The 24,371-nt window shown below is 44.1% G+C and overlaps 1 pseudogene across 1 annotated transcript; it reads right to left on the reverse strand.

Moving 5' to 3' along the window:
- Positions 1–10,735: 10,735 nt before the first annotated feature.
- LOC308437151 (small ribosomal subunit protein eS10-like) lies at positions 10,736–11,184 on the reverse strand (annotated as a pseudogene). The gene has a single exon. The product of its transcript is annotated as a small ribosomal subunit protein eS10-like (transcript).
- Between the last annotated feature and the right edge of the window lie 13,187 nt (positions 11,185–24,371).

Here is a 24,371-nt window from a genome sequence, read left to right on the forward strand (position 1 = left end):
ATTCATTAAGGACCCTGGAGCACAGAGGAGAATTTAGAAAAGAGGTGCAACTCAAGCCATCTGCACTGGGCATCCAATAGCTCCAACCTGCCCAGGCAGAGAGGTGGGGCTCACATCAGTCAAAGCGCTGACCCTTGACACCCAACCTCCAGATCTCTGAGAAATACATTTCTAATAAGTAGAAATTATCCAGTCAGCAGCATTTGTTACAGCGGCACAAGACTGGATGCTGATGATGTTCAGCATCCTCTTCTGACCAGTGAAGAGCCTCTCCTTCTGCTCAACCCAGGTACCCAAGGAGGCAAGTACGATAAAGTCACAGCCACTCATCCCTGGTGCCAGAGGACATGAGATAAAGTGAGAGATAACGATAAAGGCAGAGAGCGGCTGAGAAATCTGGGGCCACAATAGTCTAACTCATTCATTTTACAGATGGTGAGGCTGAGATTTCCGAATATTTCTTTTTTTTTTTTAATCAAAATTTACCATTCTTTAGCTGAGCAAAGTGGCATATGCCTCTAATCTTAGCGCTAGGGAGGCTGAGGCAAGAGGATCAACAGTTCAAGTCTAGCTTGGGGTACATAGTGAATCCTTGTCTCAAAAGTAAATAATAAACAAATGTCTTTTAATATTTATAAATTCTATTCCTTGTCTCATTTCTGTAGCAATTGACCTTCGACCCTAATCTTAAGCAAGAATCTGATCAACTCGTCTTCAAAAATTGCTAACTGTTGTTGAGTATGTGAAAATTCTTCCCTAGAGATATTCACATTTTTGCTTTAGGCATGCACAATCATGGAACCTATTAGAATTTCTTTTGGAATGCTTTTGGATGGAACAATCTCCAAGGCTTTCCCAATTCACATATATAAACAGTTGGTTTTTTTCTACACTGACTTTTGCACTGTGAGTTCCAGAAATGTATATTCATGTTGAGGAAACAACATTGATGCTCTGTAACAGTGTTCTCAACCCACTGTGGCAAACCTCTATCTCCAAAAATATTAACATTATGTTCATAACAGAAGCAAAGTTACAGTTACGAAGTAGCAACAGAAATAATTTTATGATTGAGTGCCCGAGGTCAGCCCCAGTGGCTCTTCTTTCCTGTTTGGTTCTTCTTGAGGCAGTAATGGAGGGGGAGAAGCGTAGAGGGAGTAAGACTTGGTCTTATAAGACGTTTAGGGTTGCTGTATAATAATAAAACATTCACCTATCTTTAATCTAAGTCACTTTGCTTCAGTGGCTGGTCTGCCTTCTGAGTTCCTCTGAGGCTAGAAACTATGGTCTCTGGCAATTAGCACTCATCCTAAAACAGAAAGAGATTAAGTAAAGGATTAATTGCAGAACCTTTTGTCCAGATGCCGCTCACTTGTCAGGCTAGAGGGAAGTTTGGAGCAATAAACTTGTATTGAACCAGGAAAAGAGAATCGTGCTCACAGAAGAGAAAACTTTTACATAAGCAAATATGCATCACATAAATTTGTATACAGACTCATGCATACATATTTTTAATTCTCCATTCAAACCAACTGGGCTCAGCTTTCATACTATCTCATAGTTTTACACACACACACACACACACACACACATCTATACTTATATATGCATATGGAGCTAAAGACCAAGAGCCAGTGCATAAAGAGCTCACTCACTCTGAATGAAAAATGAGCTCCAATCTTTATTGCATAGAGAAAGAAAAGGCTTCTACCATTTTATTGCTAAATGAATTGAGTCTGTAAGAAGAAAGCTTTGTTCTCCTTAGTAAGCCTGAGCCTGTCTTACTATTGAGAAAAGACCTGCTCTGTGCCGTGGTGGGAAAGCATGGCTGCTCCTCCTGCAGCTTCTCTCTACCTCTTTCCCTCTGCATTCTGCACATGGCTCTCTTAGTATTTTATGTTCCCCACAGACTCTGCGCTCTCCTAATCCTGCTCCTGCTCTGATGGCACAATGCCCTTACTCCCAGTGCTCTGCCTTTACTTCCACGTTCTTCTTGATCAGTTCTGTCTAAAACATTGTCTAAAAAAGCATGTCCTCAGGTCCATTCTGTCTTTGTCCCCAGCACGTACACATCGTTCAGAATTCATGATCACGTGGTAAAGAGTTTACATGTAAATTCAAATCATAAATTGAATAATTTACAACAGAGAATGTTTACATGCATATCCATTAGGAGTAATTATCTGGACAGGCATTTGTTATCTGTCACAGCTCCACAGGTTCATGGAGACTTAAAAATCATAACTTTTGGTGACTAAGTATTAGTAAAGTTTTGTATAGGTAAACCCAGTCAATATTTTATCTTCTGACCTGGCATCTATAGTAAATAGTTTTCTTTTTATGACCTTTGGTAACTAGTTTTTACAACCTCTTGGAATGTGCTCTGAGTAGTAGATGCCTGCTTGATATCTCAGAAGCAATTAACTCATGACACTAAAGACTGACAGTTTTCACTATCAGACAGGATTAAATGGCATTGTGTTATAGAAGAGCTTATAATTACTATAATTTTAGGAATTCTTATAGGATCATCCTGAATGATTAAGGAGAAATCTCTACAGCATCACTACAAGACAGTACAGTTTCATTGTTCTGCAGAGATATGCTCAAAAGGGTGGGCTAAAACCCAGTGGTTGTTATATTTAATAATATGGTGTTATATTTAATAATAACAGGAAAAGCATATTAATAGCAGAAATCTTTCCTGAAATGGATTTCTCCCCAGCCTTGCCTGCAAGAGCAAATCAACAAACCCATCTCAGAAAGACCATCTGTGTGGTTTTTAGCTTCTACTTGTTGGCTCCTGACAGTTGAAGGTCAAAACAATGTGTAAAACTATATTAAAGGTCACAGCATTAGGAAGATTGAGAACCACTACACTATACGACCCTATACAGACCCTGGAAGTTTCACTTTTAAATACAAAAACTAGAATGTTAAGTTTCCTTAAAGTCAAGAAGACAGTAAACACCTCCAGAGACAGAGAGCACACTGCAGACAGAACTTCAGACAGAAGAAAGGAAAGCTGAGGCTGATGCTCAAGCTACCAAATGATGAGATTCCCCCTCCTGGTGCTCATGTGTGTCTGTGTGTGTCTGTGTGTGTGTGTGTGTCTGTCTGTGTGTGTGTGTGTGTGTGTGTGTGTATCTGTATCTGTGTGTTTCTAGGTGTGTGTCTGTGCATGTGTCTCTGTGTGTATCTCTGTGTCTCTATGTGTCTTTGTGTGTGTGTCTGTATCTCTGTGTTTGTCTGTGTATGTCTCTCTATATGTGTGTGTTTATCTCTGTGTGTCTGTGTGTGTGTCTGTCTGTCTGATTATATGTATGTGTCTGTCTCTGGGGTTGTCTGTGTCTCTGTGTGTCTGTGTGTGTGTGTGTGTATGTGTATGTGTGTCTGTCTGTATGTGTCTCTGGGGTGTCCGTGTGTGTCTCTGTGTGTCTGTGTGTGTCTGTATTTCTGTGTGTGTGTCTGTGTCTCTGGGGGTGTCTGTGTGTGTCTGTGTGTGTCTCTCTCTCTGTGTCTGTATCTCTGTGCGTGTCTGTGTGTATGTGTGTGTGTCTGTCTGTCTGTCTCTGTCTGTATGTGTCTGTGTCTCTGGGGGTGTCTGTGTGTGTCTCTGTGTGTCTGTATTTCTGTGTGTGTGTGTGTCTGTGTCTCTGAGGTGTCTGTGTGTGTCTCTGTGTAGTGTCTATGTCTGTGTGCGTGTGCATGTATTCTCAAGCATGTGCTCCCATGCCAGTAGTCCAAATGATTAAACTAGAAGTCAGATTAAGGCATCTCAAGTATTCTAGCAAAGAGTTCCAAAGAGACAGAGAAAGCAGAGTAAGGTAAACACCCAGGGAGGAAAAGGGAATTCTAGCCACCGGGAAAACTGGTCCCAAAATGCTGTACTGGAAAGGTATCTACAGGCTGTTTGTAGAAAATGAGAGTGGGATTGTTTGTAAGAAAACAAGGTTACAGCAGTTCAGCCATTACAGTCTCACTGGGTGACAGGAAAGGGGAAGGACATTGGTGGTCAGTCACTGACATTGCAAAGAAGCTCTTCCTGGGGTTGTTGCTTCATGGCGTCAGGGAATCAACAATCCTGTGTTGAGACAGGATGACACTGGAGATTTCCGTGTCATGCCTCATGTTTGTCTCCAAGGTAAAGAATTGTACAACCTCATTTTGCTCCGTGCATAAGTCAAAATTCAAAAGTTATCACTGGAATACTGGGAGAGGTTCCACATACCTGTACTCCCTCTGTGGGGCGGAGGGGAGGCAGGAGAGGAAGAAGGTCAAGGCTATCCTTGGCTACATAGTTAGAGACAACCTGACACTATGAGCACTCGAAAGCAAATGTTGCTGTGGTCTAACCATTTGTCTGGCCTTTGCCCCTGGTTCCTGGTATGACGTCATCGAACCCTTTGAAAGTCTTGACATGGGTAACTGTAGCATCTTCTGTCACCCACAGCGCATTTTCAGCCACGTGGAGTTTATGCTACTAAGGTCTCTAATATGGTGATTCTCAAGCTTCGGGATGCTGAGGCCCTTTAATACAGTTCCTCATGTAGTAGTGACCCCAAATCACAAATTATTTTCCTTGCTACTTCACGAGTGTAATTTTGCTACTGTTATGAATTGTAACATAAACATTTGTGTAGAGAGAATATCTGTGTATTGTATGAATGTGTCACATGTCAATAAAACCCTACAGCCTATAGGAAAGGGTAGAATGGAAGGTGAAACCTCTGTAGGGAGGTTGGATTCTATGACAGAGAGTAGGTGGAGGATTTGCCCCAGGTCGTGAAGAACAGATGCTTCAGAGCTGAGCAGGGGTAACTAGCCACATGGCAGGACTCAGACAAGAGGAAACAGGATTTGAGCTATGAGCCGTAGAAGAATGAACCAAAGTGTTTGTAAATACAGTCTCAGAGTCGTTATTCTGGGAGCTTGGGGCAGGAGATGTACACCAGCACATCTGCTTCTAGGTGGCTTCAGGATGGGCTGAGCTCCCTCTAGTTATGGGATAAGAACTTTTACCCTCTGCTTCCAGGAAAGAAAGCTAGAGATGAAATCAATCTCCACCACCAAAGACTTCACCGTGTGCTTACATAATGAAATACCCGGAGAGTGGCTACTTCCAAACCAATGAACACGCCCATAAGCCAAGAGATTTGGGGTTCTAAAATCCATGAGTGATCAGAACTCAGTTAGCTGCTGTGGGGATAACACTGGGGGCGGTTCGGATAATGGGAACCTGGCTTGTGGAGTTTCACGGGAAAGCAAAGACTATCAGGACCGTTGCGATGCGCATGAATGCAGAATTTGGAATTAAAAGTTCTCCTTTACTGGAACCACAGATCACACTGGCAGCAAACCCTGGCCAATAATGTGTAGGAATCTACTACATGGCATTGGGTTTGAAGGCACAAAGAAGTGTGGAGAGCAGCCAAGGCTTGGTTGGCACTGTGTGACGGGGTCAAAGGCACTCTGAAGAGAAGCCAGAAGAGGCCGTCCATGAAGATGCAAACTCAGTTGCTTTGGAAACCCCAGGATTGAAGGGGTCCTGGAGAGAAGCCGATGCTTGGCACTACTGAAGTCTCCATTCTGGAGTCTCTGAGGAGGCCAGACAATCTGCTGGTGAAGGTGCAGCCTCCGTTGCAGTTGAGGCCCCAATAAGAGATGTCAGGTCCATGCCAACCACCAAGGACTGAGGCAGGTGTGACATCAAGCCAGACTGAGCCTGTTGAAGAAGCTCCACTGTTGTAGATTACAACGCCGGGGACCCCTTGCAGCCCAGAAGATTATGAGTGAACCCCACACACGTCAGACACTGAGCTTTTAAGACTATTAGATTTTGAATCTGTATTAATCTAATTGCAGTTGTGCCCAGTGGGTCTTCCCTTAAGGATAGTATTTAACTTAATTTATATTTTATAGAAACCCACAGTTAAGGGATTTGGGATATTGCAAATGACTTTAAACTTTTGGAACATTTGAGTTTTTAAAGACTGTAAGATGGGAATAATTTTTCAGGGTTGTTTTGGTTTGTTTTGTCGTAGTCTGCCTTGAACTTTGACCTAACCTTATAACCAAGTTAATCACATTCTGTAAGATCAGCTGGAGCTGTTCACCGTGTGCCCTGCTTGTCTACATTTAACTTACCTTTAAGGAAAGCAGTGAGGTCCATCTGACTTGGCACGAACTCCTCCTGTAATCACCGTTTGCAAGCTAAGCTGAACTCACAGCCTCAATCGTAAACCCTGCTCCCTCCCTACGACTCTCTCAAACCCTCCGTGCTCACTTGCATGAGATGCAGTGACTGGATCTAAGCAGGAACGCAGAGCACCAATGACCCACAGAAGCTGTGAGAAGAGCGTGTTCATGTGTAATGTCTGCTTGTGGCTTGGCTTGCTGCTCTTGGTCAGTGACATCAGAAAATCATCATCTTCCCTTGTAAAACTCATGCAAGACATTGACTAGGACAAAGGTCTTCATCCCTTTCTCATACTATGCTAAATGTGCTGTTCACTAAATAGAAATGGTGGCCCTTGGTCATTCTGTCTCTTTTATGTGACACTGATACACTGTGTGACTTTCAAAGTTATACTACTAGGTTTTATACTGTGATCTTAACCTGGTACCTTGGGAGAAAGAGATGTGTCTGTGTCCGGTTGACACAAGGGATCTGTTGTGCTGTTTAGATTTTGTCAACGTGACATGATCTCGGATCATCTGAGAAGACAGAATCTCAACCAGGGAATGGTCTCTATATGACTGGCCTGTGGGAATTTCTGGGGAGCATTTTCTTGGTTGGTGAGTAATGTGTGGGACCAGGACACTGTAGTCGGTGCACAGGTAGTCCTGGGTTGTGTAAATAATCAAGCTGATTAAGCCATGGAGAGCAAGCCTGTAAGGAACATTGCTCCAAGGCTTTTGCTTCAGTTCCTGTCCTGGATGAATGACTGGAAGCCATAAACTGAAACGAACCATTTCCACCCCCGAAGTTGCTTTTGGTCCACGCTTTATAACAGCAAGAGAAACCAAGCTGGGGCAGAGATAATATATTCCATTGTCCCGGTCACTCTCTCCTGTGTAACTTTTTTGCATCCCGAGACACTTGAGTATCCATTCAAAAATATCCAATTCAGAAACGTGGGGCTGGCGCGAGGCTAAGAGGTGTGCCTCTCTTCCTGAGGAAACGTCCACAGTCCCTAGCATCCATGCTGGGCGGTTCCCAGTCACCTGTAACTCCAGCTTTAGGATACCTGACCTGCTCTCTGGCCTCTGCAGGCCCTCGCACCGATGTGCACAGACCCACACACATATTTTAAAATAGTATAAATCATATTTTAAAAAATTTTGATCTCTAAGCAAACACAAATAGATATAATATCCTTCCTTTTAAACACAAATTATTTTACAACTCTCTGTACTCTAGCTTCAAAAAAAAAAAAAAAAAGAAAGAAAAGAAAAAAAAAAACAACGCAGTTTACAACATTGCTTTGGGAAAAAAAATTCATGATATCTTTCCCTTATATTAAGGAACCACTGTAGTTGATTATCCAGATGTCTGCTGCTAAACATTCAAATTATTTCCAAACTTTCACGATTCTATGATGAATGACTTTGTCCTAAAAGAAATGTTGTTTGTATACGTGAGAGTTGTTTGTTCGCCAAATCCCTAGAAAGGGACTAGGGTAAAGATGTCCGGTCTGTAATGCCGGTAGACACTGTCAAGTCACCCTCTCTAGTGGGTGTACCAGTGTCCACCTCAGGCAGTGCCTGTGTGTTTGTTCCTGGCTTCCAGCTACACAATATGCTAGCAAACACAAGATCTGCCAAACTGATACGTGGAATGTTTATAGTTTTTTCCCCTGTATGTGAAGTTGAGCATCTTTCTACATGTTTAAGAGGCTTTTGTGTTTGGTTCCTATGGTTCCCATCTTTTCCTTTCAGTGGTCATTTCTCTTCTTGTTTTTGCAGTCCTGGGAATCGAACCCAGGACCTCTTGAATGCTAGGCAAGTATCCTTCCACTGAGCTGCAGGTTTGCCTCACAGAAGTGCCCTTGTCAGATAAAACCGAAGCTTTATGAGTAAGAACGGCACACTTCCCTTCTGGCTGTGTCTGAATTTGGGTTCCCATGGTGATCTTGTCATCACAAGCTTTTATTTTTGACGTAGTTCATCCGCTCAAAGGTTGATTTTAACATGCCATAACACATGACCAGAGGTCAGCAGACAACTTGCAGGAGTCCTGTGTAACTTTTTTTGCTACCCAAGTATCTGGGGATCCAGGTTGCAGAAGTCCGCTTTCTCCTTCCACCATTTTGGTCCCTAGGAATAAACTCAGTTGGTTCCCAGGTGCCATTAACTACTTTGCCATCTTGTCTCTTCCTGTCCGTTTCTCTTTTTTCCCAACATAATATACTTATTGATTATTTGGAAATTTTATACGATGTACCCCTATATACTCCTTGGAGCATGGTCCAGTTCCCAGGGGCCAGCCCAGTAAGGAAAACTGAGACCTTCACCACTGCCTGTTTCCTCCCACCACCAGAAGCCATCAACAGTGAAAAGCTCCACGTTAGCTTCTTTTTGGGGGCGGGGGGAGCTTGCCACAGGAACCTTCAGTGTCTCATTCTCAATTATGAGTCTGCAGTCATCCATACAAAAAAAAAAAAAAGCTTCCCTGCTCACAACAGCCCGCAGCAGCACAGATGGGGTCTGGTCTCAGCACGGGACACAGACCTCAACGTGGCCTCCATCGGGAGCACAGACCACGGACCTCAACGTGGCCTCCATCGGGAGCACAGACCACGGACCTTAGCGTGGCCTCCACCAGAGCACAGACCACGGACCTCAACGTGGCCTCCATCGGAGCACAGACCATGGAGGGGACTTAATCAAGAAAATGAGCTGTTCTTCGTCTCCAACATCTTGTCGCTCCGAGTCTGGGTGGCCGAGGGGCTGGGCAGCCCGTTTGGGGCAGAGCTGCGTGAGTTCCAGGCTGTTGAACAGCAACGCCAGGTTCCCCCACCCACTACAGCCATGCTCCCACACATGTGGCCACAGCCCAAGTGTCTCTAGCCCATTCTGCCTCCTTTTCCATCTCTGCTTCACACATTCATCTTGTCAAAGTAACGATGCAAACTGCTGTGTGGCACACAGCATGTAGATATATAGGTGGATATGTGTATATACATATATATTCTCTGTGTTGTGAATAAATATACGCAGCATATATATGCATATATTTGTGTATATACATGTACGTGTGTGTGTGCGTGTGTGTGTGTGTGTGTGTGTGTGTGTGTGTGTGTGTTGCAAACAGCTTTACATGGAAATACTTATTGCAATGAGGCATTGATCTGGTTCAAGCTCTCTGGTTTCTGAAGTGCTGTAAATACTGGAGTACTGCTGAGATCCACCATGGACATCCTGTTTGTGCCCAGAGTTGAGGTGACCTCGTGACTGTGCAGCACATGCTGTACTTGTCTCCCTTTCCTGACTTTCCAGCAGACTCGCCCTACTTGCAGCCCAAGGGCAGCACCAAAGCCTCCCGGGAAAGGCTGAGGATCAGCCCCACTCCGTGACGACCTGCTCCACCATCCTACAAGGTGGCCGCTGCTGCTGCTGCTGCTGCTGATGATGATGATGATGATGATGATGATGATGATGATGCTGATGATGATGATGATGATGATGATGCTGCTGATGATGATGATGCTGATGCTGATGATGATGATGATGATGCTGCTGATGATGATGATGCTGATGCTGCTGCTGCTGATGATGATGATGATGATGATGATGCTGCTGCTGCTGCTGATGATGATGATGGTGGTGGTGGTGATGATGATGGTGGTGGTGCATCTCTAGTTTCCCTTTTCTCTGCCATGCTCGCAGCCCGGCTCCCTCATCTTTTCTCCCGTTTCATGAGGCAGCTTCTTAAAAGCATTGTCCAATGAGACCCTCTCTTCTCCAGTTGTTCAGAGACACTGTGGGCCTTGCAGGCTCATTCTCCACTACATCTCCCCTAGAACCGCCCCGGGGGGGGCTCCCAGGCTTCTCAAAGCAACTCTACCCCAACCCATGGGTGCCTTTGGCCACCACCATCTTGAATTGTTCCCATTTGTTTAGAGTCAGCGTTGGGAATGTGGCCTGATGGTTTTCAGCAAGGCAGAGAGGATGGGGGAGAAGGGCAAGGCCTGCCAGCTGGCCAGAGTCCTATCAAAATCTAATTAGTCTAAGTTCCTCCATTTTCTCTTCTAATTATCTCTATTTATGTGTTTATGTCTTCATATTTACTTTTTATCAAACACAATTGCTTCCTATGTTGGCGTGGCCTTTAACTTTTTAGATGTAACAGCTGCAATAATCATATTACCTCTTTCCCATGTCTAATTTTCTTTATCTAATTCAATTTGGTAGCACATGCAGCCCACTCACATGAAAATTTACCTCTTCTTTTAATTTAAATTTTATTTTAATGTGTACAGGTGTTTTGCCTGCATGTGTGGCTGTGCATCCTGTGTGCATGTTTATACATTCTGGGCATGTTCTGTGCCTATGGAAGTCAGAAGAGGGCATTGGATCCCTTGGAGTTACAGAAAGGTGAGAGGTGTCATGTGAGTCCTGGGACTCCAACCTGGGTCCTCCGGAAGAGCACTGAGCCATCTCCAGCCTTCCTTTCTTCCTCTTTCTTATTGTTTTTTCTCTAAAGTTTATTCAATACACATAATCTCCAACTTCACAGAAACGGCTGACCACGTCCACGACCAAAGCCGCTTCTAAACTGGAATTTGGTTGCTGAGCAGCCCCAGCCTCAGCTTTCTTGTCAGCTCCAGGGACACTGCACTCCTGTAGGTGTCTCTGTCGGCCTCCCCTCTTGTGACTCTTACAGGTCGCTCACCCTCTGGACCTTTGGGCCATCACCTGCCAGTCTCGGGACAGCAGGTAATCTCGGAGACACTGGATGCCCTCATTCGTAAGGTACCAGTAGAAATGTCTCCAGGAAAACTGCTCCTTCACGTAGCATTGAGACTTGAGAGACTACATGGCCTTCATGACCTGAAGGTTGGGCACATTCTTGTCTGCCAGCTTGGAGTGTTTGAGCATGTGGACGTCTTTTTTGGCAGCTGTCACTCCTTCCTTAAAAAGTTCATTAATGGCAATCCGACTCTTCTTAAGCATTAACATCACAGTGGCTGCAGGGTCTGAGGCGGAAGCTGGAAAGCTTGCTGTTGATTTTTTTTTTTTTTTTTTTTTTTTTTACTTTTCTACCAAAGTTTTTAGTTAGGCATAAATAGGTTTCAATTGCCTCAGACAAAAATGAGTTTATTCATTCAAAAAAGTGTCTTAATAAATGTGCATTACCCTTACTATTATCAGGTGTTTGAATCTCAAAAAACTGAGGGACTAGTGTTCACTTCAGCTGCACATACACTGAGAAAGGAGGGACCAATCATAGAAATGCATAAACATCTATATGCAAAATATCCAAGAGCTATTATTTATTAAAAACAAAAACAACAAAACAAGTAACTAGAGGCTAAATATTAACAGGGACTAGTTAAATAAATAATGGGTGTTCTCTATTATTTATTTATACAATAATATGAAATACAATATTGAAAATGTCATGCTGGTATGAAGATATATACATCCCTCCATTCTCTCGGATGTTTAGTAATGATAGTTTTTTACTTTGTAATGAATAATACATAATTTACAAATAGAAGTCCTAGGGTGGCTGTGTAGCAACATGAAAAAACATTCACAGCGTGTAACAATGTGTGATTAGAAAAAATATGATCCCAGTTTTGTAACCTGTTTTCCATGTGGGTAGGTTGGGGGTGATTTTGAGGGCCTAACTTAATTTTGGGTGATGTTATTTATGTTTTTTATGCTTATATTTCCAAACTTTCCAGGGTGATTAAAAACTACTTAAATAGAGAATGGATGTTCTCCACAAGGTCAGGGTGAAGTTCTTTCAGGTTCTTGGTCTCTTGGCCTCAAATAACTGAAAATAACAGCTCACACAAATTTGCAAAACAGCAAGTAAACATCATTTAAAAAGAAGCAATAGCTTGACAGCAGCTGTAGAAGCCAAGGCTAAAGGGTCTCAGGTCATAACCTTGGGTCCCTGCTCCAAGACCCACCCACCTGATATCTGCATTCACTCTTGAATCCTTTCTTCCTATAGTAGAATTTTTTCTTTTTATAAGGGTATTTTGGAGAGGGGTCCTATAGTAGAATTTTTTCTTTTTATAAGGGTATTGGGGGGGTGTTTTTTTTCTTACTGGACATTGTATTTATTTACATTTCAAACGTTGTTCCCTTTCCAAGTTTCACCTCTGTAACCCCCATCCCATCCTCCTTACCCTGCTTCCTTGAGGGTGCTTCCTCACCCACCACCCACTGCCCCCTCACCACCCTAGCATTCCTCTACACTGGGGCATCAAGCCTTCACAGGACCATGGCTTCCCCTCCCAGTGATACCAGAGAAGGTCTCTTAAGCTCCTTCAGTCCTTTCCCTAACTCCTCCATTGGGGTCCCTGTGATTAGTCCTATGGCTGACTTCAAGCATCCACATCTGTATTGGTCAGGGTCTGGCTTTATCAGGCTCCTGTCAGCAAGCACTTGTTGGCATCAGCAATAGTGACTGGGTTTGGTGGCTGAATATGGGGTGGATCCCCAGATGGGGCAGTCGCTCGATGGCCTTTCCTTCAGTCTCTGCTTCATCCACTCTTTGTCCCTGTATTTCCTTTAGACAGGAGCAATTCTGGGTTAAAATTTTGGAGATGGGTGGGTGGCCCCATGCTTCAACCAGGGGCCTTGCCTAACCTCTGGATATGGTCTCTACAGGTTCTTCCTCCCCTTTGTGGGATATTTCAACTACTGTCAACCCCATGGGGTCTTGGGAGATTCTTGCTTTCCTGGCATCTGGGACTTTCTGGTTGCTATCTCCAGTTCCCCATCTCCCATAGCTACGCACCTCTGTTCAATTTCCTGACTCCCTGTACATCTCCTCCATCTTCTCCCATACCTGATTTTGCCCCTCTTTTTTCCCTCCCCTTCCTCTCTTCTTCTCAAGTCCCTCCTACCCGATACTTCCCTTAATTATTTTGTTCCTCCTTCTAAGTAGGACTGAAACATCCATTCTTTGCTCTTTCTTCCTGTTGAGCCTCATGTGGTCCATGAGTTGTATCATGGGTATTCTAAGCTCTTTGCCTAATATCCATGTATCAATGAGTACAGTGTGTTCTTTTGTTACCTCACTCGGGATAATATTTTCTAGATCCATCCATTTTCCTGTGAATTTCATGAAAAAAAAAAAAGTCAATTGGACAACACTGTAGCATGACCGCAGCCAGTTCTGAGGCTGAGGTGGGTTTATTTTTTCCTAGTCTGCTTTTATACCATTTTAATTACATGCAAGTAATAAGGTCAGTTCTAGGTTAAGGAACAATCAAGACAATAAACACAGTTAAAGAATAAGCAAGACCATAAACAAAGTCCTGTGATCCCTTTTTCTAAGGGCTTATCAGAATTACAAAGATATCTGAGCCTACTTCCCAGTCCTAGCCCACTCATATTCTTGCCTGAAGCCTACTTCTTCGTTCTAGTCTAAAATCAGATTCCTGCCTGAGCTTACTTCCCTGTCCTGGCCCAATGTCAAATTCTTGCCAAGCGGCCCCAAAAGCTCTCCACATCTCCTTCTTTATTTCATAAACAAGACTGCATCTGTCTTAGGTTATGCCAATGGAAATGCCTAACTCACCCATCATGGAATATGCATTAGCAAAAGCCATGCACTTCTGTCTCAGGTTGGTACAGCTCTGCAGAACTTACTCAGGTCAAACTCCATAAAGCAGGGCAAAGACCAGCATTTCCCTGTCTTCATGAATGATAAGAAGGACATCCTCTGGTGCACTGAAATGGAAAGGGTGTTTGGCTTCCCCATCTACTACACAGATGTCTCCAACATGAGCCGCTTGGCCAGGCAGAGACCACAGGGCCGATCGTGGAGCATGCTGGTCATCCTCCACCTCTTTGCTCCGCTGAAGGAATATTTTGCTTGTGTGTAAGGGACATGGGGGCAACCTGAAGTCGTGATAATAACAAAGTCAAACAAACAAACAACCCAACACAACACAACACCAAGAACGAGAGGATGGAGAGAAGTTCAGCACCCAGAAGAGAAAAAGGAATTTAAAGCAAACCCAAGAGGAGAAAATGTTGGAGGGCTTAGCCTTGCAAAAGTGTTGGACATCATCTTTTTAAGTTTTCAATGTTAATCTTCAGTCCTATCTAAAAAGCAGAATAGGCCACCCTCCCCTTTATCCCCTCCTGTCCTAGGAGGTGAACCTTTTGTTTTCTACTCTTTTTTTTCAGAGGGGTTTTCTGTTTGTTTGGGTTTTTGTTTCTTGCTGTGACTGAAACAAGAGAGTTATTGTAGCAAAAGCAGTAACAACAAAAAGTAGTAATGCCTTGGAGAGGAAAGGGAGAGAGGGAAAATTCTATAAAAACTTAATATTTTTTTCCTTTTCTATATATCTCTTTGGTTGTTTCTAGCCTGATCAGATAGGAGCACAAACAGGAACAGAATGGAGACCCTCGGAGGCAGAGTCTCCTCTTCCAGCCCCTGAGCAGTCTCAACAGCACCACTCCTGGTCATGCAAAACAGAACCCAACTAGCAGCAGGGCACTGAGAACACCTCAGATACTTTTCTACAGTATTTTAGGTGCCTACCACACAGGGAACCTTGAAGAAAACCAGTTTCTAGAAGCTGCCGTTACCTCTTGTTTACAGTTTATATATGTGTGTTTGTGTGTGTGTGTGTGTGTGTGTGTGTGTGTGTGATAGATATGATATGTGTGTGTGTGTATATATATATATATATATATTACTGTTAACTACTGTACATCCGACTTCATAATGGTGCTTTCAAAACATGGAGATGAGCAAAAACATCAGCTTATACCTGGCCCTCTGTGCAAAGGGTTTCAGCCCAGGATGGAGAGAAGGAAGAAGCTAGAGGGAGAGGGTGTATTTCTCTCCTGGTTTCTAACAAATTAAAGGAAAAACCATAGTACTCCCACCCACACCCCTACCCCCACCCCATGCCTAGCTTCTCCTGCCAAAAAAGGGCTGAGCTGAGGTGGTCAGAACCTGGGGAGGCTGAGTGTGGGATTTATCCAGACTCGTGTGCAATAACCTTTGAATATGAGTCTAAAATGACTGCCTCAGAAAAATGGCTTGAGAAAACATCCCTGATTTTGAATCTGTCAGCCACATTGAAGGCCACCTTGTGGGATCAGAAATAATCCAGAGTGATGGAAAGTGACCTGCCATTAACCCCACCTGGAGCAAATAAAAATATATACAAAAAAAAAGAAGAAGAAGAACTTACTCTGACTGTTAAATTACTAACTCAATCTCTGGGGGGGGTCCATTTTTAGTTTCAAACCATGTATTTTGGCTGCCAACATACTGATGTTGTTAAAGGAAAGCTTTGTCACATTCAGGTTTCCTCAGCTGAGAATTCTGTTTAGCTCTGTTCCCCATTTTTTAATAGGATTATTTGGTTCTCTGGAGTCTAACTTCTTGAGTTCTTTGTATATATTGGAAATTAGTCCTCTATTGAATGTAGGATTGGTAAAGATTCTTTCAAAATTTATTGGTTGTTGTTTTGTCCTTTTGACAGTGTCCTTTACCTTGTAGAAGCTTTGCAATTTTGTGAGATCCCCTTTCTCAATTTCTTTTTTAAAGATTTATTTATTATTATATATGAGTACACTGTAGCTATCTTCAGACACACCAGACAGGAGCATCAGATCCCATTACAGATGGTTGTGAGCTACCATGTGGTTGCTGGGAATTGAACTCAGGACCTCTGCAAGAGCAGCCAGTGCTCTAACCACTGAGCCATCTCTCCAGCCCACCATTTGTCAATGCTTGATCTCAGATCATAAGCCATTGGTGTTCTGTTCAGGAATTTTTCCTTCTCCCTATGTGTTCTAAGATCTTCCCCACTTTCTCTTCTATTAGTTTCAGTGTGTTTGGTTTTTATGTGGGGGTCTTTGATTTACTTGGATTTGAGCTTTGTACAAGAGATAAGAATGGGTCAATTTGTATTCTTCTACATGCTGACCACCAGTTGAACCAGCACCATTTGTTGAAAATGCTGTCTTTTATGCTGGTGAGGATGCAGAGAAAGAAGAACACCCCTCCACTGTTGGTGGTATTGCAAGCTGGTACAATCACTCTGGAAATCAGTCCGGTGGTTACTCAGAAAATTGAACATAGTACTACCTTAGGACTCAACTATACCACTCCTGGGGATATACCCAAAATAAGCTCAAACATGTAACAAGGACACATGCTCCACCATGTTCATAGCAGCCTTATTTATAATAGCCAGAAGCTGGAAAAAACCCAGATGTCCTTCAACAGAGGAATGGATACAGAAATTATGGTAAATTTACACAATGGAGCACTACTCAGCTATTAAAAACAATGAATTCATAAAATTCCTAGGCAAATGAATGGAACTTGAAGCTATCATCCTGAGTGAGGTAACCCAGTCACAAAAGAACACTCATGGTATGTACTCACTGATATGCGGATACTAGCCCAAAAGGCTTGGAATACCCAGAAATAATTCACAGAAATTACGAAGCTCAAAGAAAAGGAAGGCTAGAAGGTGGATGCCTCAGTCCTTCTTAGAATGGAGAACAAAACACTCATGGGAGGAAATAAAGGAACAAATAGAGGAGCAGGGATTGGAGAGAAGATCATCCAGAGACTGTATCACCTGGGGATCCATCTCAAATGTACCCACTAAACTCAAGCACTATTGCTGATGCCAAGTATTGCTTCCTGGCAGGAATTTGATATGGATGTCTCTTCAGAAGATCTGCTAGAGCCATACTGATAAAGAGGAGGATGCTTGCAGCTAACAATCAGACTGAACATGGGGACCCTAATGAGGGAGCTAGAGAAAGGACTGAAGGATCTGAAAGAATCGGCAACCCCATGGGAAGAACAAAGTTATCAACTAACCAAACCCACCACAGCTCCCAGGGACTAAAAAACCAACCAATGAGTTTTCATGGAGAGACCCATGACTCCAAGTACATATGTAGCAGAGGATAGCATTCTCTGATATCAATGGGAGGAAAGGCTTTGGTCCAGTGAAGGCTCGTTTTCCCATTGTAGGGGAATGTCAAGGTGCTGAGAGGGGAGAAAGTGGTTGGGAGCACCTTCATGGAGGCAAGGGGAGGGGGAATGGGATTGGGAGAAAGGGGATAATATCTGAAATGTAAATACAGAGAATATCCAATAAAAAAAGGGAAAAAGAATATCATGGGGGGGGAGAATTCAGTCTTTTTTCTACTTGATGGTTTTAGCTTCTTTGTCTAAAATCAAGTAACCTTAGGTGTGTGGGTTCATTTCTGTGTCTTCAGTTCTATTCCATTTATCTACCTGCATGTCTCAGTACCAATACCATGTAATTTTTACCACAATTGCTCTCTAATACAGCTTAAGGTCAGGAATGGTGATTCCCCAAAAATATTCTTTTATTGTGAGAATACTTTTGTTATCCTGGGTTTTTTGTTATTCCAAATGAATTTGAGAATTGCTCTTTCTAATTCTATGAAAATTTGAGTTGAAATTTTGATGGGGATTTCATTGAATATATAGATTGCTTTTGGCAAGATGGCCATTTTTACTATAGTAATCCTGCCAATTCATGAGCATGGGAGATCTTTCCACCTTCTGTGGTCTTCTTTGATTTCCTTCTTCAGAGTCTTGAAGTTCTTATTATCTTTCACTTGCTTGGATAGAGTCACACCAAGGTAGTATATATTATTTGTAACTATTGTGAAGGGTATCATGTCCCTAATTTCTTTCTAGGTCTGTTTATCCTTTTAGTATAGGAAAGCTAGTAATTTATTAGAGTTAATTTTATATCAAGCCACTTTGCTGAAGTTGTTTATCAGCTGCAGGAGTTCTCTGGTGGAATTTTTGGGGTCACTTAAGTATACTATTATATCATCTTCAAATAGTGATATGTTGACTTCTTCCTTTCTAAACTGTATCCCTTTGACCTCCTTCTGTTGTCTAATTGCTCTAGCTAAAACTTCAAGTACTATATTGAATAGGTAGGGAGAGAGTGGGCACCTGCAGTAGATTTTATCCAGGTGTTTTATCAAGTAACTATTACAATATATAACTTTAAATATACAATCCAGTGCCAGGGAAAGAATATATAGGCAAGACCAAAAAGAAAACTAAAAAGATTTTTAATGTTTTATCTTTCAGATATATATCAAATATATATTGGGAGTGGGGCAGGGACTGCCTATAATTAATGATTGCCTGTGTTACTTTGTTTCCAGCAGGAGAACAGAAGAAGCAACTGTGTGAAAATTTTTTGTTTTTAAGTATAAAGAGTTCAATTAACTAAAAATCTCTTTTCTAAAAATCCACTGAGGGCCTCTCATAGACAGAAATGGGTACCCATAAACAGTGGCATTGGGTGACAGAGCTTTGGGGCATAATTGTGCCATGGGGAAGCAACAGCTGTGCGAGAGCTCAGTGTGGCTCTGTTTGAAGTCCTGAATGAAATACGGCTCTGAACAGGATCCTGTGGGTCTGGCTCTTGGACTGCAGCCAGCTGCAGGGCAGAGGCCGCAAGCACATGGTGTTTTAGTATGTCTTCTATGATTCTGGTTTACTTAATGGCGCCCTACATGGAACCTTTAAAGGGAAAAGGGACATGGTGGCTTGAAAGGTTTATGTGAACGTTTAATGTATGGGAGGGATTTTCTGAAAATACCTGCTCCCCCAATTATTGCTCAGAATGAGAACTAGGCCTTGCAGCAGAATCAGGCCTGGGGGAGGGGTGGCAGTAGAGGAAGGAAGGGAGAGAGAGAGGGAGAGAGAGAGAGAGAGAGAGAGAGAGAGACAGAGAGACAGAGAGACAGAGAGACAGAGAGACAGAGACAGAGACAAAGAGAGAAGGAGAGACAGAGAGAGACAGAGAGTCAGACAGAGAGACAGATAGAGAGTGAGAGAGAGAGAGAGAAGGAGAGAGAGAGGGAGAAAGGGAGGAAGGGAGGGAGAGACAGAGAGACAGAGAGAGAGGGAGGGAAAGCGAGAGAGCAAATACTCAGACTGAAGAAGTAAGTTGTAGTAGGTAGAAGACATCATTCTACAGTCTGTATTGGATGCTCACATTCTTCCTTGGGATCAAGTCCCCTTTCCCTGAAGTGATGCAGAGCTAGTGCTGCAAGACCAGGTGGACTTAGCCCCTAATGTGCATGAGGGGTCCTGGATGAGAGGCTCTACTGCCTCCCCTCCCCCAGGTCTGGCTGTCTGTCTCTCTGTCTGTCTCGCTCTGTCTCTTTCTGTCTCTCTGTCTCTCTCTGTATGCCTCTCTGTCTGTCTCTCTATCTGTCTCTCTCTTGCTCTCTCTGTCTATCTCTGTGTCTTTGTCTCTGTCTCTGTCACTCTCTCTCTCTCTCTCTCTCTCTCTCTCTCTCTCTCTCTCTCTCTCTCTCTCTCTCATTGATACTCTTGGGATAGACAATGACATGTAGCTTCCTGAGTCCCATGATTCATGAGGTGAACTCACCTGTCCATCAGTCTGTCTACCCTCCCAGCCTGGCACAGCTCTGTGAAATAAGTAGATCTCTCAGTAAAGTCTGGGAACCCACCAGTTTACTGCAGCAGCCTGCTTTCAACTCTTTTAAAGAAACAGATATATTGTTTTTGTTTCGTGTGTGTGCACAACATATACAAAGGTGTGCACAGAAGCTAGAAGTGGGCATTAGATTCCCCAGAACTGAGTTACAAGCAGCTGTAAGCCACCAGATGTAGGTTCTGGGAGCCCAACCTGGATCCTCTACGAGAAAAGCAAGGGCTCTTGAGTGCTGAGCCATCTCTGCAGCCCTGCTCCTTTTGACCATCCATCATCAACCTCTCCTTTCATTCACCATTTGTATGGTTGCCTCCATAATCCACCCCTCGAGCCCCACTGACCTTTACTCCTTTTTCTTTTAATGTTCTATACATGGGTATTTGCCTACATATACATCCTTACACCACATGAGTTCCTGGTGTCCTAAGAAGCCAGAAGGGCATCGGATCCCCCGGAACTGGAGTTACAGATGATTGGGAGCCACCATGTGTGAGCTAACAGTCAAACCTGGTTCTTCAGAAGAGCAGCCAATGCTCTTAATCGCTGAGCGCTGTTTCCAGCCCCTGACCTCTTCTTCTTATTACACCAGGTACATAGATGCAGCCTGTACAGAATTTTGTACACACTGCCTTCATGCTTCTATGGTTTGTTTCCCTAGAGCTGTAGAAAACCCAGTACCCTGCTCTTCAATACCGAGGTCTGCCATACATGCCCTAGGCCCCTTCCTTTTTTGGTTGGTTGGTTGGTTGGTTGGTTGGTTGGTTGGTTGGTTTATTGAAATAGGATTTCACTGTGTGGCTTTGGCTGTCTTGGAACTCACTTAGTAGAGTTTCAGGCTGGCCTCAAACTCAGAGATACTTCTGCCTCCGGAATACAGGGATCAAAGGTGTACATCACTATTATTGCTTGACCATAGGTCCTACTCTGCTGCTCACTTCAAGATGTCCACCATCCGTTTCTCGACTTCCTCTGTGTGCCCGGCAGCCTAGCCCCTCTCTCCTTAGGATCTTCCAGAAGTGTGTGTCCCAACGTCACTCTGAAATCCCTCCAACCTGCCAGGGTTGACATTATCCTCTGTCCCATTCTTCCCATTGTTAACAACTCAGCAGGTACTGCTCCACTGATGAACTCCACCACCATTTCCCACGAGCACTGGATGTTCTCATTCAATCAGTGACTTTTGCAGACTAGGTTACTCTTTCTGTCTGAGAACCAGGGATCTGTGGTCCCTCGATTCTTCCTGCCCCATAGTGTCCTCGGCTGGACTTTTCTCTCCTACCAATCTGTCTTTGTGCCCTGGCGGTCCTTGGAATGCACTTCTCTCCCCCAAGGCTGATTGTTTCATATATCCGAATGTCATCTTTACACCAGAGATTCGCCCCCAATTCTGCTCTCTGCAGCTGAAGTTTACTTAGAGCTGTTTCTCCGAGAAGCCATTTAGCACTCAGCCCTAACATGTCCGTATTGGGTGCTTCTCTCCTTCCCAAAGTCACACCCCAGTAGAGGCAACTAGAGGACAAAAGACTGTTTGTGCTTGTTATGTGAAGGCCTCAGTTCTTCTCAGCAGGACACAGCAGCTCGAGCAGCTCCAACTTCAACAGGAGGACCTCCTGACATCTTGGATCAGAGAGGAGCTCAGGCAAGAAGCAGGGTAGGTCAGCAGAATTCTCATGACCCACCTCCACCATCTGTATCTCTCACCCCAGTGGCTTAACAGACCGCCCAGAATACCACAAGCGGATGGGGACTAGGTGTTCAAACACATGAGCTTGTGGAGATACGTCACATTGAAATTATAACATTGTCCAAAACAGATTTGGTGACTCTGGTCTCCCTAAACTACTCCCCCTGTCCCAAATCTGCCTTTCTTATATTTACTTTTTATGAGTGTTTTGCCTGCATATATGTGTACACACACACACACACACACACACACACACACACACACACACACACACCCCACATGCATGTCTGGTGCTCTAGGAGGTCAGAAGTGGGCATTGGATCCCCTGGAACTGAAGTTACAGGTCGTTGTGAGCCATATGGATGCTAGGTACTGAACCTAGGTCCTCTGAAAAAGCAACAAATGTTCTTAACTGGTAGGCCATCTCTCCAGAAAAAGCCCATCCTTTTCTCTCTCTCTTTCTTAATATTTCTGAGAGCCTCAGAAGCAAGAGCTGTGGTTGGTAGTTTCTGTATACACTGATTTTAGCTTAAGGCCAATCGCTCTTAACATCTGCGCATGGACCAGAGGACGGTTTGCCGTTTCTCTGATCCTGATCCAGGGAAGATTTTGCCATTCCCGTGAGGCATCTGGGGTGTCTGCCATGGCTGTCCTTCTGTCAAACAGGGCACATTAACTCAGCACCTCATCTATCTCCCACAGCCTGTAAGATGGATGCATGAACCCAAACATGCTTACGTAATCCGTACTGTGCTGATGTGAACGAGAATGGCTTCCATGGGTTCATATATTCTAACAGTTAGTCACTAGAGACTAGCACTGTATGGAAGGGTCAGGAGCTGTGGCTTTACAGGAAGAAGTGTGTCACCGCAGGTGGGTTTCACAGTCCCATGCAGAGCCTCCTCTCTGCCTGAAAATCAGGTTGTACCACTCAATTTCCTCCCCAGTGCCTGCCATGCCTCCCACCAAGGTGACAGCCAACTAAACCTCTGAAATACAAGCTAGCTCCCAGTAGATGCTTCCTAAGAGTTGCCTTGGTCACAGTGTGTCTTCACAGCAACAGAACAATACATGCTTAATGACACATACATGCATAAATGTGTTTTTACTATGGCTTTAAGGTTGCTTACTTGTATTTTTATTTTAAGTATCAATGTTCTTCTGATATTTGTTGGACTGAAAGTAGGGGCATGTATGGCGCAGTGGGGATCCTGCCCAATGTGTGTGTGTTTTCCACTGATTCCAGTGCTGCACTATATTTCCATTGCTTTTATTCTTTGTGATGAGGATTGAATCCACGGCTTTGTTCTTCCTAAATACAAACTCTACTGCTGATATGCACTCTGGAGCTACTCTCTCTCTCTCTCTCTCTCTGTGTGTGTGTGTGTGTGTGTGTGTGTGTGTGTGTGTGTGTCTTACTAATATGTGTGTGCACATGTGTGAAAGTTCACATGTGCATATGCAAGCCAGAAGTCAGCAATAAATACCTCTGTCCACATAAGCTTTATGTCAACTTGACACAAGCTAAGAGTCATTTGGGAAGAAAGAAAATCTCAACTAAGAAAACGCCACATCAGACTGGCCTGTGGTGAGCCTGTGGTGAACCTGTGGTGCATTTCCTCGATGGATGATGGATGGGGGAGGGCCCAGCTGTGTCACTCCTGGGCTGGCAGTCCTGGGTGCTATTAGAAGACAGGGGAAGCAAGCCAATAAGCAGTACCCATGCATGGCCTCTGCATCAGCTCCGCCTCCATGTGCCCGTCCTAAGCTCAGTGAGGGCACAGGACACGAGATGAGTTAACCCTTCCCTCTCAGGTCGCTGTCAGTCATGGGTTAGTCACAGTGTCTCAGTCAGGGTTCCATTGCTGTGAAGACCAAGGACAACATTTCATCCGGGCTGGCTCACAGGCTCAGAGGTTCAGTCCATTATCATCAGGGTGGGAGGCTTGGCCAGATCCAGGCAGACATGGTGCTGGAGAAGGAGCTGAGAGTCCTACATCTCGATCCAAAGGCAGTCAGGTGAGGACTGGCAAAGCCCACCCCCACAGAGACACACTTCCTCCAACAAGGACCGGAAATTTTATTTTAATAAAAAGTGTCTCAAACAGTTATAAAATAATCCACAATATCACCTTTAAAAAAAAAATACAAACTGAAGGAGACCTGGTTTTTCCAGCCACGATATTAACTCTGAAACACTGTTCTGGCTGCCTACTCATGGCTTTCCGTCCTCTCTGCAAGAGCAACTTTTGTGTCACCAGCATTTCCTGTGTTCTTAGCGTCCTTCTGCGCAAAGCTGCCACAGGGCAATACCGATGTCCGGCCAGTCCGCCTGCCTGGAAGCCCCCACCGGAAGTGGGCTCTGAACCCATGGAAACCACATCTGCATGCGGAAGGTACTGAGAAAATGTCCCTGGGGGTCTGAGTCCTCACATCCTGTGGCCTGTGGCCAGTGGCTGCACTGAAGATGGCTTGTGTAGCCTACAGAAGACTCGAGAACCCGGATGACCTGGGAAGAAGATGTTCTAGGAGTGTTGCCTTCCCCAAGCACCGCCCTCTGAAGAGCCACTGGAAGGTCTAGCTGAAATTACCTAAAAGTGTGATGTGAAGATTAAACTGTGCAGCCAAACATAACATTGGAAGCTCTGAGTGCCGAATCAAGATTTATGACTACCCAACACAGAGCAATGTTTTTAGAGAGATCAGATCTCCCTGGGAAGGCTATGACACCCCTGGGAGAGGCGCTGTTACCTGCAAGGGGTGATGGCTCACCTCTCACCTGGTCTGAACAAGAGTTTCCTGTGACCTCTCAGAGACTGTGGTCTGTGTCTCTGGAAATTGCCAGGCCCGGGGACAGATGACACAGGACTGAGGAAGCTAAAGGTGGGAGGCATGGCTTTCAGCTAGGGTAAAAGGAAGCTGTCACTCTGTGACAGATGTGCACCGAGAGTAGTCCAGAACTTTGGGGGACAGGATGGGAGGATTGGGGT

This window comes from Micromys minutus (assembly GCF_963924665.1).
Source record: "Micromys minutus genome assembly, chromosome: 25".
In the NCBI taxonomy this organism is placed as follows: Eukaryota; Metazoa; Chordata; class Mammalia; order Rodentia; family Muridae; genus Micromys; species Micromys minutus.